The sequence below is a fragment of the Channa argus genome, chromosome 10 (assembly GCF_033026475.1).
Source record: "Channa argus isolate prfri chromosome 10, Channa argus male v1.0, whole genome shotgun sequence".
NCBI classification, from domain to species: domain Eukaryota; kingdom Metazoa; phylum Chordata; class Actinopteri; order Anabantiformes; family Channidae; genus Channa; species Channa argus.
The window spans coordinates 20,961,909-20,977,780 of record NC_090206.1 but is presented as its reverse complement, the minus strand read 5'-3'; the positions used below and the strand labels follow the sequence as shown (position 1 = coordinate 20,977,780).

Here is a 15,872-nt window from a genome sequence, read left to right as displayed (position 1 = left end):
GTAACTCAATCTCTTAGCAAACTGCTAAATGGAGAGATGTTTCCTCTTTGGTTTGCACTGTTCTCTCATTCCCACACTGGGACCTTTTTAGTACTCTTCTGCTTAGAGACTGAACTGATCCCACAGCAGTCATTCAAGCAAGAGCAGAACAGCAAAGAGGTGTAATGTTTTGCTTATATTTATGGTCATATCATACGAGCGGTACAGTGAAGCTTTTGCTGTCTGAGGTGAATGATTTTTTTTATTGCTTTTTTTCCTTAAAAGCAAGATAACGGGCCCATATACAACTGGAAGCATAGACTGCCCATCGTGCCACATGCAAGGTTATCTTTTGTGCTACAGCTACAGTATTTAAACATAAAACTACAGTATTAAACCTCTGTGCTTGACTAACTTATATGTTCATGTTTAGTCAACTTTCAGCATTGCCTCCAGCTCTGGAGCAAATAATTTGAAAGATAAACACAGGATTTAACAAACTATCTTACAAATGTTGTAGTCCCAGCGAGTCACTAAGGAAAAAATAAATACCTGCACCTTTAGCTGATGAATTGCATGTATGCAGAATGAGGAACTGCAGTTCTTCAGTCTGCTGAATTGCAAAGGCACCAATCACATGCAATGAGTGGCACAATGTCTTCCCTTCCCCCCCTGGGCATAATTCCTTTAGACATAATATACTGTATGACCTACTCTTTGCTTAAACAAGCATAACAGTCAAGAGTCTGGTAGCATCAATGTTTCTAGGGTGATTGTTTGGTTCTTCACATTGATGCTGAATATTCCTCATATTGACAGATACAGAAAGCAGACACATTTTTTAAAATCAGCACAGGTACAGCCTGTCACCATGAACATCAACCATACGACTATGGGCTTATGTGTGTAACTCGCACATAACTAGACTGACAGATGCACTGAAAAGGTGTAATGTGTGGTTAGTAACAGTTATTTTTACATATTAGGCTGAACTTTGCGGGGTCTTTCTATGCAACTGATATCAAAGGAGGGCGTGTAATGAGTGGCAATTTGTTTTGTCTTTCATTTCAGTTTATTTATTTATTTTTTTTATTTTTTTTTTTTTTAGAATTACTTTCGCCCTCTTTTTCCCCCAAGAACACTTATGTTTTTCTGTGGTCAGATATTTCATCCAGCCACTGTAGGCACTTTGATGGAGAGATGAGTGACAGAGAGTGCAAGGTGTTTTTTGAGATTGGATGTGGCATGACGCGCCCTGGCACTGATGAGAACCGTCCTAGCAGTGGCGTCATTTGTTTAAGTAGAAAAACAAATCTGTCCTTTCTCTTGTATTTAGACTTCTTCTATAAAACATTTGACATTTAACCTAAGTATGAAATAATAGTGTTCAGCCATACATATTTTTTGTCCTTTCGGATTATCCCGTGAGTTCAGGGTCGCAACAGCGGATCATTGTCCTCATGTAGATTTGGCACCGTTTCTTACACCGGATTCCCTTCCTGACGTGACCCTCCCCAATTTCTACCAGGCCTGGGCCGGCACTGCACAGCTGGGGATGGGAATGGGCTGTCGGGGGTTCAGTGTCTTGCCCAGAGACACTTTAGCATTTAGCCGGGATCAGGGATAGAACCACTGACCCTGTGGTCCGTGGAAGACTTCCTTACCAACCCCGCTACAACCCATATCTACAACCATCTATAGCCATACATATAAACCCATGTAAAGGCAGATTGCTTAATTTGTCATTATACATACAAGATGTACAAAAAAATTGCATCAGATGATCAGAGAATTTCTATTTGATCAATTAATAAAACTGTATCTTTCCTTTCAGACAGGTTAATACAATTCCACAAAACATTCTTGTAAAATCCACAAAAATGTAGTACTGAAGTAGTTTTGTGATTAAAGTCATGAATAATTTTAGCCCATCTTTTACTTCTTGTTCTTTTTAAGTCCTTTTAGAATCTACAACCAACATCAGGGTCATAACATAGCAAATGGCAGACTGGTGGGAAAAGTGAGCTGAGGTTTTGATGCGTTGAATCAAGCACCGAAGGTCAGCAGATGAGCACAACCGCTTCCACCGCTGCTCTTGTTTAGTGAAACCTCCAAAACAAAAGGGTTTGTAGAATCAAGGGAGCCGGCGGTAGAAACTTAGCGGAAAACCCACAGGTTCAGTCTCATGTCAGTGTCCTTGAGGAAGATGCCGGACACACTCTGTATATGCAACCATGACCTATCTGCTTAGTTCTTCTGACGATAATTAGCCAATTGCTGCATCATAATATTAATAGCTTATTAGCATGAGGGAGAGGAAAATTGAGTGTGATTGAGACAGAATTAAGTCAAAGATTGCATAATCTCATATTTTCTATTGCTCAGGCCACGTGCCATTAATGATTGGTTTAGATTGTTTGATTTATGTGTGTGCCACTTTACATCATTGCAAGATGTAAAACGGGGAAATGTGGCTTAGTGTTAAGCAACATATTGAAACACATAGACATACTGCATTCCAGGTTGTGTGTGAGTGAGGATGCCGTTAAATAAGCTTCCACTGGTTGCTGAAGCTGTCCCTGTAGCTAGCTGCTGCACTATTGCAGTGATAGAGACGTGTAAGAGTTGCTGAAAACTCTAAATGAGAGTGCACTCCTGTTTTAGTGATGCTTTAGTTGTTAACTGTGAAATTGCAGGTTGAAGTGCACATGTGAAGAGAAAAAAAAATCTGAGGTGCAATGAAAACAAGCATTGTTGTACAGTTATATAATTGTTTTATGCAAATTCATGTCCAATGCTAAGAAAGACGAAACAGTATGCTGGTTGGCAGGAAGGGAGTTATTTTTCCTCAACCACATACAATTTCAGAAACACTTAAGTGATTCTCAATCCCAGCATGCCTTAGCCTGCCACTGCCATGACAGATGCTGCAAAATTGAATATAGATTTCAGTGAGCGAGGCAGGCGTGCCTGATGAATCTCAATTTGCTGCCGTCCATATTTCACACTCACTTCTATGGGAGACTCATAGGGAGGTAGTGAAAGCACTGTGGCTGCACCTGCGCCAAACTCTCCGTTGGCTAGTGTCGATAATCGGCTGTTCATAAAAGTCCACACTAATTTAAACTTTACATCATTTTACCCTCAAAATACACCCGTGAGTGAGGTTAAAGAACAGACACTGAAAAAGCATTTTTCATTTCCCAACCACTGTAAAGTGATCTTAAGAGAAAAAGAAGCTCGCATCAAGACAATTTCTCAGCAGTAGAACGTTGTAGAAGTGGTGTACAGTAGCTGTAGGGCGGAACAAATGTAGAGAGCTTCCCCAAGGGGGGGTGGAGGTGCCTTGGCTGCTGTGTACCTGGAAGTCTATTTATAGCGTGGTTTGAAGTAGCTATAAAATGATACTGGATTCTATTTTGTAACAAAATGCTGTTGTGAAGAATTTCTGCCTTTCAAACTGACAACTATTCGATCACTTATCTGTTTTCGAGCTGCCACTGCACTGACTCAAATTTAAATAACATAACAGTCTTTTGTATATATCTGTGTGTGTATGTGTGTGTACCCCTGCACAGTTTGGCTTGGACAAACGACACTGCATGAGTCCACCTATATGTTCTAGAACCGCCTACAAAAATTGAATCCCAGGCTTTTTGAATTCTAGGCTAGCATGTGGACATAGAGTAGGAAACATTAAATTTAAATTACACTGAGAAAAGGTTCCTCATTAAAACTGTTTGAGGACAATGTTTGTAAGGTAAAAATGTTTTTGAGCTGTAACACATGAGTTGAAGCACAGGTGATGCTTTTTGTGTATTTATTTGCATTCAGTATGCAGTACTTTGAATGCCTTTCTGCGAACTTACTAAATTATGCCTTGGAGCACACAGAAACCCAGCAAACTAAGATGTTACTCTAGTAATCAGTCATAGAGCTAAATGTTGCAGCACATTCTGCAAGACAATAAGGACCAAGCAAAAAGAACAAATCACGAAACCTAGTATGATGGAACACTGTGGAAGCTCCAGGGCAGTATGACAGCATAGTTACCATAGTTACTTAGTATGGTTTTATTCTTTTGTCTTTCCATTTCGTTCAACTATTTGGGCCATGTTTAACCTCTAGAGCTGTCTTTGTAATTAGAAGATAAGCAGCTAGTGTACCAGACAAAAGTCTAGCACACAAAGTAGATGCTACTGGCACAGTGCTGTGGTGAAACCCAGACATTGTGAAAGTACTAAACCAGGCTGAAAGGCAAAAGGAGAATGCAGACACAATATAAATGCTCTAAAACAAAGTGCAATTTCTTTTCTTTTTTTTTGATAAAAAAATTACAGATTATTTTGTATGTCTAATTTATTCCCTGACAAAGATAGAAATGTAATCAGTGATTTAATTAGCTTAATTCTACCATGAAATATAATTATTTACTCACCATATGAATTGTTTTATGCATCTTTAATTCAATGGACAATATATAAACATGGAACTAATTTATAATTATTGAAGTTTACCTATTCTACCTTGCAAACTACTTGGAGTAACGTAAACACCTGTGCCTAAATACGTTGCCCTATTCATTTCTACATGTTTTGTAACAAGAAGGTGTCTGTAATATAAAAGTTTTAAATGAATTGTTAGTTAATGAGTTAGTTAAGGGTTAATGTTACAGTAGGTGCATTAGCTAGTTTCTGAGCAGCAACTATATGTTGTAGCTTCAGAGATGTTTTGTGACTCCTTACGTTCTTGTAAATTTTAATACCTGTCCTCTAAAGTGAGGGTGTCAAATGCACACAATGGCATGTGATATCCAGATAAAGACAGATGCAAAGTATACTTATATCCCAAACCTTTGTTAAGCATCCTGTTTTGCTTCTTTTGTGCATTGATCTGCTGTTAGCTTTAATTGTGTTATAACTGCCATCATACATCATAGACTTAGTTCTATACTCTCTCAAAAGCAACCTTTTAGAGGGAATTGCATGATTCCACCAGGGGGTGCAGGAGACAGCAGAGCTTTCTACTGTAATTAGAGTAGACACGCTACATGTGTCCGTGTGTGTTGCCGCATCTCATTAAGGCAAGGTACGGGCCACTGAGCCGGCTAAGAAGAATGGATAGGGAGCATGTGGTCGTGTAGTCTCTTTCACCATAAACTCAACCGCATGGCTCTTTCCTTCCTCTCAGAAGTCACACCGAGGCCCCTGGAGCCAAGGCCAGTCAGAATGGTTCCACTTGATGCAAAAGCCTACAAGGAGCGCACTGTCAAAATGAACACACACACATGCAGGGAATACAATCTAAGTTTGTGTTAATGTTCAAAGCGTAACACATTGAGGAATTGCACATAAACAGAATATGTACAAATGCATGCAGCATTGTTATTGCGAATTGAAAAATGAACATTTGGTGGATGAAAAATGAGAATGTCAGTAGCTGTGGTTACACACATACATGTACCCAAAAAGAAAACTGTCATGTCCTATAGATGAGTGTTCAGACAACTATAACCTGGACTTCTCATAACAATATTGATTTAAGTTTCTTTAGCCATAAGCCTCTTGTCTTAGTTTACTTATTGAACAGTTTCATTTACGGGTTTTAGCAGCAATGTGTTTTTTTATTTTTCTTTTCACAATTAATTTTGTTAGTGCAAATTTAACTCTTATCTTAGATTTGTAACACCATATATTGCTGCTTGTGTTGAAACGTGTTGATAGTACAAGTTTTGATGCCAGGTAGTAGATAACAAGCCTGTAAAAATCCCCCAAATCCTTGAAACCTCACATCAAAGACTGATGTGAAGAGGTTTACCCAGAGGGCAGGTTGCCTTTACAAACATCCAATATGCATAAAATACATAAAGGCTGCATCACGATTTTTCAACAGTCTAGTTTGTGCCAAGTTAAACAACTTTTAAATACTTCAGAGCTGTTACCTTTCGCACACACTTCGTAGTGCTGTAGATAGTATTTTAAATTAACCAGTAGTTAATGGTCAAAACACAATTATAGAGATTATGTATATCACAATATGAAATCTCCCATTTATGAAATGATTTGGACTAAATTGAATTGATTGCATAAACACACACATGTTTATATAAGGTCCCACACTTTCAACACGGGCCAGGACAGACACTAAAAAACTAAAGATAAAGCAAGAACTCACTGTGAAATTCTTCATTAAAATTGTAGGAAGGCGTAGATCAAGGCCGGCAGCCTCTTCATGAGCATGGTTTATTTTGGCAGCCCTAGCAAACAAGAAGGGCCTTGGTGAGGGAAACGATTAAGAACGTAATGGTCATTTTAACACAGTTTTAAAAGTCATCTGCAGCAATAGCCGAATTTGCCGGAAGGACCACAAAGTACTGTAAGCACCATCCCATCCCATCAATTAAGCTATTCTGGTAAAGTGGCTAAACGGGATGCACTCTTGTGTAAAAGCCATATGATTGCACGTTTGGTGTTTTCCAAAGACCCCAAGAGCATGAGGATGACACAAAATTTGAAGCCTTCGGGCAGACCACCAAAGATTGGATATTTATGGGTAAGATCATTACATTATCAAGAAAACATGCCCCAGCTTTCATGGAGACATACGGTATGAAACCAAACACGGTTGCCAGCAAGGAAAACTAAGGTAGGAATAGGTGAGAGGAACAAGGAAAACACTCTTAGAGTTCCTGTAGCAGTAGTAATGCCAGGCTACCTTCCATCAGCAAGATATGGGTAGTGTAAGACATGGCTGATTGGCTATTGATTTTGCAAGACAACATTTAAAATACCAAATCCTCAATGCAAAGATCTCCTTACTACTTAGACTATGCCCAGGGCCCATTGATTTCATGTTAGCAAAGATACTTAGCTCCTTTTTAACTTACAGCAAGACTTAAGAAATCCAATATTTAGCTCATGTCTGTGGAGTTGAAAGCACACAGTGGCTGTTGTTTTACATTTGCTTGTCATGTCCGTTGAACAAAAACAACAACAGCAAAAAAAGGCCAAATTTCTTGGGCAGTGATGCAGAACATAACATTTAAGTTATATATGTTGTTTATTATTTCATTTTATGGATGTATGTATTAATTGGAGCATCATGTTTAAACAAGATAATTTATCTTTTAAAAAGTTGTATGTTTAACATGTAGAATTCAAGGCCTTCAACATCAAATGGAAATCAACCAAAAATGCTGACAAGATGCCAATAGATTGGACTCTTCATATATAAACATCACTTCATGTAAAACCAGAAGTGGGAGTGATGGATGTAATTAAATGGCCAACATTAACTTCCTTGAGGGCCTCACTCGTACATTTTTAATTCCTTTTCTTTTTTCTGACTTTACTGGAGCAGACCAGCTTTTTAATGGGCATAATAATGTGATTAATTGCTTTCTTGTCATTGTGTCTTCTGTAAAAAATATAAATCAGGCATGAATTTACTAGCAATCAAAACGTTCTACATTAAAAAGAACATATAAAAGATGCCCAGCTGTGCAAAGTAATTGGTTCTGCTTTATTAGGTGTGTATCAATGAAAGGAAAGACATTTGAATATGGAAGATGAGGTATGTTTTCATATTTTTCCTATTGTTGGTTGAAACAGCCACATTAAAGCATTTCAATGCAGTAACATTACATCCTACAAATGTGTTAAATAACACAGTTTCATTTAAATAGTGACCTCTGCATCGTGGGGTGGAAAATTCATAGTTTTATTAAAATACATTGACATTAACATGTTTATTCAAAGAGAATTGTTTTGGAACTTACTAAAATTCAGTTGCTGTGCAGCATAATTCAATTTCCAATAAAGTCCTTTTGTTAATGACCACAAATGCCACATTCAAGCATGCCATTTTCATATATTATGGGTATGTATTGTATATCAGGTATGTACTTCAAGTTTATCTGTGAAGACCTAGAAGACCTAAACATGCATGAAGACCCTCTCTGTATACTGGTTTTCTCCTGGGAGCGAATTTGACCTTTCTCCCTATGAGCAAATAAAGCTCCACTTATCAGGGTTTGGGCTGTGGTACTTAAGAACAAATGCTGATGACGCTCTGATGTCTATAACACTATCCAGGTGCTCTTGCATATTAAGGCACTTTATAGCCACATAATTAAGGCAAGACTCTATTGTCTTGATTGGTGCGCATCTTGATTCCAGGTGGCAAATGCCATCTTAATGTATCCTTATGAATCAAGGCCAAGCTTGTGAAAGACAGGGGAATTGGTGACATTTATTTATTTATTTATTTTGAGGTCACATCATGACAGATTTTCAGTGAAAGGCTATAAAGTCCAACTTTATGCAATGATAGGCTGTAGAATGATCTAAGTCACTTAATTTGCATAGCACGTATATAGTGGTCGCACTAGAGACCCACTGTATACAATGGGGAAAAAACAGGACTTTCCTCTGCATTGTAGTTTTGCTGTAGGTACCAGACAGTGCAAAGGGACAGTGATGGTGTCCAATAGAATGTAATTTAACAAAAATAGTTTTGGCAACTATTGACTATGTTTAGCGTGCTGACATTTGCTGTTTAACCTTCAAGTCAAAGCACATGTGAAGTTAGTAGGAATGCGCTTCAGTTATTAAAAGTATTGACAAGTTAAAATTGTGACCTGAGGGTAGGGCAGGATGAGAGGTAAAGGGATCAGGTTTTCAAAATCCAGATCAGCAAGTCAAACTTATTATGCAAAACCCAGTGCCATGAATATGTGTGTAACAATTTGTGCTAATCCATCCAGCGGTTGATATTATTCACTAGATATGTTAATACTTTGACCTGCAGGTGGTGTTGGAATAGGTCAGAGCATCTTTAAAGTAACGTGGATTCATTCTGTAAAACTAAGGATCTGACAGTCCATCCAGTAGTGACCTTGTCAGGCACTGTTTTCCAGAGCTTTTTTGGTTCTGTGACAAGCAAGTCACTTTTTGTAGTTTGTATGATTGTTGTCTCATTACATAAATATTATTGAGACACTTGTAGGAAGATCAAGGAATTCATTTTTCAATCTGGAACGTCAAAGAGGTTTGACTCATATGCAATATCAAGGGCAGACAAAAAAAAGAGATAATTATGAATTCAGCAAAATCGACCATTCTCAGCCCATCAATATTCCGCAGCCATTGTAAGGAACTGGGGATCCAACAGATAAATTATCCGAAAACAGGATAGCTATTGTCCTTGAACTCTTAATGGCGTACTAATAGCACAGTGTGTCAAGAGCGATTTTAACAAGAGTGTCCTGAGTCCAACTTTTTTTTATTTTATTTTTTTAATCTCTCTGCCTTTGGACATGGAGGAAAGAACTCTCCTCACCCCCCTCTTTCTCTCTATCGCTCTCTCTCTTTCTCTCTCATCATCACATTACCAACTCAGGCATGCCTTTTGCATAATCAAAATCCTCTGTGTTTCCCCTTGCAGTCTGGATAAGGGGCTCATTATAGTAGTGAAAAGAGTAGGCAGGGGCCGGTGTGCCTTGCATAGGCCACTCTGAAAAGATCGGGAACCTCTTCTATAAAATCCTTAAAGAAAAATCTAATGGTGTACGTACGTATTTAACTTCATGTGTTTTAAAAGCCCAGCACAAAGCAGTGCTTTCACTGATGTGCTGTCACTACTTCTGCTATCGATTCTTTGTCTCTTCTGTGTCCATCCAATTTCTAGGCATTGTGTTTTCGCAGTGTTTGAAATTGTGAGCTTTATGTATTGATTCTCATTGTGGCATATACGCTTACATAAAAAATTTTTTTTTCTTTTTATGTCTTCTCCTTCCCTCCCCTCTACTTCTAGATAAAAGACTGAAAACAGGGACGACCAAAGCAAAAGAAGACAGAAAAGAATAGGCCATGGCTGAGGGGATGATTGCTTCTCAAAGTGGTAAGCAGAAGACATTTACTGTTGTTCCAGACTTGTGTGTTCATTTTGGCTGATTTCATTCCTTTTACATCAGCTCTGGTGTCTTTATGGTAGAAACAAAATGGACAAATACCTGAGTAAAAGGATTAAGGTCCATTCCTGTGGTCTCTTCCTGTGGTCAGGGACACATGATTAGGTTCCTCATTTTTGGCAACTATCTCGAATTTAAATGCGTGTGCAGGTGATATTCCTAAATCATTTGTTTCTTTCTTCATCTCTGCATACTGTATATATGTCATTACCGGAACAACGAATGCAGAACAGTGTATTGAGAGTTTTGTTGTACTTCACTTTTATCTGTACTGTACGTCTTCAGCTTTGTGACAGGGAACCTGTGTGAGTCCTTTTGCTTCTTTGGGTTGACGTGCTCTATATCAGTCCCAGGGTTTCAGTCCGTGTCCCCTGTTGCAGCCTGTCTGACTGCTGACACACAAATTATTGATGAATAATGCTTTGATCCCTCATCAGTGCAACCAGGACAAACGGGTCAAAATAGCAGGATTTGTGGCAGCTGAGAAAAGAGGTTTACAATTGTCACCTTGGATTTTCGTTTTTACCTGGAGCATCCTTTTTTAAATCTACAATGAGCGGATGAACTCTTCACGGTTTCAAAAGCAAGTGTGATTCATAAATATTTTAGGCAAATGGTTTGCATAGTAGAGCACGTGCTGTGTATTTCCCTCCATGTGTTGCTTTCACGTTATTAAAGGAGGTCGTTCTGAGGGAATCTGTGGATTGTTATGACCTTCACGTTACAAAATATCCCATATTTAACATTTGTGATTTAACAGTTATTTACTGACATTTACTTCATACTTTTTGTTCTCAAATATTATCATTTGAACATAATGTAAGATTGACCCATTGGAGAATCATATCAACACTCCAAACCAAGGAAACCAAACCAAGGAATCATATCATCATAATAAAGTATCAATGCAACGTAATATTTTTACATTGTGTTCCAAACATGAGATCGCCTGCTGTTTTTACAAAATAGTCTGACCCTGTCAATCAAACTGAAAGAGCTCTTTGATTTCAGCTCTTAATAGCTCTTCAAACATCAAGCAATAAAGAATAGATGTTGAATGGAGGAATCCTTTACAGATGCATTTCATAACTTTTATATAACAGTGTTATTTTAAGTTGAAATTGTAAATGATTGTTGACTTGTATTGATTGTTGTTGTATTAGCCATCTCATGAGATGAATGATTAAACGAGTATAAACCTGTTGCATTTTACAGCAGCGCGGTGCCTTAGGATGGTTAGCAGACTCTGTTAACGTGCACTTTATTGAGACATTGCATTTACTAAAGAGATCAAATGCAAAAATCTCTGGCTACAAGATGGGAAGAAATGTAAGCCACATAAAAGAACCCTGTGTGGATTCTGCTTTAGTCACTTCTTGCTGGGGACCTAATGGCAGCTAATAGCTGTCTGCAGATATCAGGCTGATATCTGCACTAACAATGCAGTTGAATTAGTGAACAGAAATCCAGTTTTTGTCCAGTCAGAGGTATCTTTAGGGTGGAAGAGCATGTATCTATGTTTTTCACGTGTGTCTAAAACATGATTTAATTGTGTTTTGCATTGAGGGCCTAATAAATAGTGCTTTTGCCAGGGAAAATAAATGATTAGTGAACAATCCTATAACCACAAAAAAAAGTCAAATTAGCAAATTAGCCCGCAATGTTGAGTTTCCCAGTGTTTTACATTTAAGGAGAAAACACTGTTTTTCTCTTGATGAATAAAGAACAGTTCCCAGGACTCTGAGAAGCACTTTATGCCACATCTGTACTGTGCTAAACACATCATGAATGAAGAAGAACTGAATAGAAATGAATGAACTTTGTGACTTAACATAAAATTAGAAAATAGCCTCAGAGTAGTTTAGGTTGACAGTGTCTACTGACAGAGTATCTAGATGCTGAGAAATGAAGGAATTATTCTTATACAGTATATCACATGTACTCGGATTAAATCTTTTCTTCCTAACATCCACACAGGACATGACACTGCTAAACCCCATGGAACAGTGCAAACCTCCCAGGCATGTTTGTTTTGCCAGACATGTTTGAGCCAATTCCCGTATTCATGCAACAAAACGACCATCTTGACAAGAGTTAATGTGCAACTCAAACTCCAGTTAAAATCATGTGTCAGTAACAGTGGCTTCTCTCTGAGCTTTGATTACATGTGAGTGGCTAAATTGTTGTGTGTATGTACCGACACGCATACGTATATATGCGGTGCTGTGTGGGCGAGTGCGTCTGTGCTTAGAGGAAAAGAAGAAAAGCAACGGAGGTGGCGTTGTGGGAAGAGATTGCCGGCTGCAGACAGACATTGTCGCTCACCCTGTGTCACCATTAAATCTTAATCTTTCAGCCCCACATGGGAGGAGCCAGCCGAGCATGGGATTGTGTTTTGCATCTAAATCAAGATTTTGTTTCTTCGGAGAGGGCTTTATTGTGACAAAGTTTGATGTGTCTGTTCTCAGCATCACATCAGTCTGAATGCCCAGGCTGAGCATCCAGCTGCTGTTGTTTGTTCTAAACTCTTGTTTAATTCAATTGCCTTGTAAACTGTAACATCTCAGATCAATTAAAAAGAAAGAGGGGAAAAATACAACTCTCCACTGACTGTAGCATGAGCCGCTGTGAATACGTTTCAGCGGGTTGCATCATGGGGGCTGAGAGTACTGTACCACCAGCTTAAACCAGGCACTTGCTTGTAATTACATGAATTTACTTTAATTATATAGTAACGTTTTTAAAATTCACTTGGTAGCATCATGGTATTTGCTATTTGATCACTGTTTATGCCACATGGAAAAATAAAGGAATATTGGCAATTGGATTAATATTGTATGTAATCAAACTTAGTTTGAACAATTCTAAATATATGACATTATTATTGCGCTAATTGTGCAAAGAAAAAACAAAAATGACTATACTGGTAATGATGCTATGAATTACAAAATGGTAGAACACACTGGTGAACTGCAGTGTCCTTCGATGGAATAGAAAGGGCTCCGCCTAACTACTGGTAATTAGGACTGAACGTGTTTACGTATAATCCAAACTTGTCTCATATTCAATCAGTCCTGTTAAGCAAATGCTCAGTTTTCTGGTACAAAAAGCGAGATCCATTATAAATGCACCACCTTGCCTATATCTCAGTGATGTGTGCTTCCTCCATATCCCTTCTCAGCAGGAATCCGCCTGTACTTCTGCACCACCTTCCACCAGTCGTTTTGGGCAGGCAGAAGAGGTTAGCAGTATTGGGGGCATGTTACCTTTCAAAATGCCTCAGGGGTTGCTCCTCACAATTCTTACCTGCCAGACATTTCACCTCCCTGAGAAAAACTGTGGCAGAGTTTTTAATTATGGCTAAGGCAAAAACATGCTTTTTATTTTTTTTCTCCAGAGGGATTAAAGGTGCTGGTGCTGACATTTGTGAATAGAGTACATGATGTGTGTTCTTATGTGAGTTTTTTTCTATTTTGTTGTTGTTGTGGTTTCCAGTGAAGTCATACATTTTCTCCAACAGCAATTGGATACGGTATTATTAGATCTAGCTGCACACTTTCAGATATGAATGGTAAAATAATCCGTCTGAAAGAGGCAGAGTCTGACAGCACAGTGAGACTTAATGGAAAGCTTGGCTGCTGTTTCAAAGGGAGAACACAGGAAGAAGTCTGGTTTAGAGATGCAAGCCTGCTTACTGCAGATAGAAGACCAGGGATAAACCAGCAGGGATGTTCAGTTCACTGCTACTTTACCTAGTTCTGATTTACTGTGAATACTTTTTTACATGCAGCTCCTTTCTTGTACCATGAAAGCAAAGAGCCCTTGCTGATTTTAGGATAACTGTAATTTAAGGTAGGAAGCAGGGGTAATAATATATAGGAAGTAAAAGGCTTTGCTCATTATTTATTTCATGGTGATTACTGTGAAATTGTAGTTCTTGTCTCCGAGTAGATATTAAACTTTTTTTTGTTCATAATGAGGTGGACAATTGGTCTGGTAGACACAGAAGCATTTTTTTCCCACTTCTAGTGAGACACATTCATGAGGATGGGAAACAAAGCATTTGTGTGCATTGTAATTTCTGCGCTGCCCACATGCTTCATTATTCTTGGTAATAAACTTGTATCTCCAACAAGTAAATTGATTCATCATTATTTTTTCCATCCTTCCTTCCAAACATATCATTTGAAGTTTGGCAGTTGCATTGCAAATTAAGCTAAAACATGCTGTGTTGCTGTTGTGTAGTACTGCATTATTGCGTTTTTGGGTTTTTTTGTTTTGTTTTCTGTTTTAAATGTTTTAATTAGTGGGTTAGGTTTCTATGCCATTGGGGGCCTTTTCTTGCTGCTTAACTGTTAATAAACTCCCAATAACTGAAATATTTCCTATAATGTAATACACAGAATGTAGTGTCTTTAAGACCCCCCTCATCCCCAGTTAGTCTGTGCTGATTGTGAGACATAAAAGTAGGTGGGGCTGATAGTGTGGGGGCTTTGGACCCAAGGATCAGTCAGTTTACGGACTGGTGACAGAGACACAAGACTTTTTTTGTGTGAGTGCATGATTTTTCTTTTTCCCCTTATATAATTGCAGCTCACGTGTGCAAGCTTGGCTTTGTTCATTATAGACACCCTTCATCACAACAGATGTACAAAAAAAAAGTTTTACTTCGCACAGTTTTACAAGTACATTTTATACCACAGTTGAAGCACAGACTATCTAAGAGGTAGGATTGAGAAGGTAGAGTAATCACAGCTAAATAGAAGTGATGAGGCCTGGTTGTTTAGACTCTGTACTAATGTAAAGTCCCCTCAGCGAAATCAACACTACACGTTAATCTACAGTGACCTTTCTCTTTAGAGATACTTGTTCACTTACATGTGACAAGCTTCTCATCAGGCTACTTCAGGTGTTTAAAGGTACCCCAGGTCCCCAAATGTCAGCTCATGATGTACCGCCAGTATTTTTAGAACGCATGCCTTTCACAGTTTGGAGTTGCAATTTTTGAAAGAAATTTGTCATCTCTTATTGTTTAGTAAGAGTAACCTTCCATTATCCACTGACACTGTCCTCAAAATGCTATTATGGGCTGATTAGGGAAATGCCAGCAGTGATCAGAATTTTTGGCTTTGATTAGAGAATATTCACCCCTTTTGTTACTGTCAAGAATGATCAAGAGGAGACAACGGTTTCTAAGTGAGTGAACGTGACTGGGAGCGCCATCATCTCTGTAGCACAGCAGCCCCCTCATCTCTGAGAGAACATATTAACATGCTGCCTCACTGTCATCCCCAGTGTCCTACTTAGACCAGATGGGCCTCATTCAGGTCTTTCTCAAAAAACACAGGCATGAAGGGATCTTAAATGTCAGTCTCAATATCGCCAAAGCCATAATTAAGAATAAGCTTGCAGAGGGACACATACTTTTTTCTCATGCTTAGATTGTCTACTACCAAGAAGATCACAGGTTGAATTATCAAGAACTAATGAGCTCAGCTTAAACTGCTATGTAAAAAGTCAGGATTTTATTTTTAGTGGTAAACATCTCATTAAATTATAAAACCAGTCAAAACAAAATGTTATCCCACCATCTCTTTATATACTGTTCTTCTTTTGGTATAACATTTGAAATGGCATGGTGAACTTTAACCTTCCTGTTATGTTCAAAGCCATTGAAATGTGGCAAGATTTGTTCAATTTCTGCAAAACTGTGATTTATTTGAACCTTATAGTACAGTAGATATGGCGAGCAATCAAACAATGAACACAACCTTGACTGACCCAAATAATAGATCCATCATTTACATTTAGTCATTTGGCAGACACTTTAATCCAAAGCAACAAATGAGGTGCAAGCAAAGAAAAACACAAAATTCAGGGAAAATGTTCAGATGAGTGTTGGGTTGGTTTTTATGTGCATAAT

The 15,872-nt window shown here is 38.3% G+C and overlaps 1 protein-coding gene across 3 annotated transcripts in view; it reads left to right on the top strand.

The window, feature by feature from the left end:
- The window catches only part of lingo2 (leucine rich repeat and Ig domain containing 2), a 197,884-nt gene that overhangs the window by 109,016 nt on the left and 72,996 nt on the right, over positions 1–15,872 (top strand). For all 3 annotated transcript variants that reach the window (XM_067519411.1, XM_067519408.1, XM_067519409.1), the window contains one exon: positions 9,793–9,879. The gene's annotated coding sequence lies outside the window, so the exon portion shown is untranslated. The remainder of the gene's footprint in view (positions 1–9,792; positions 9,880–15,872) is intronic.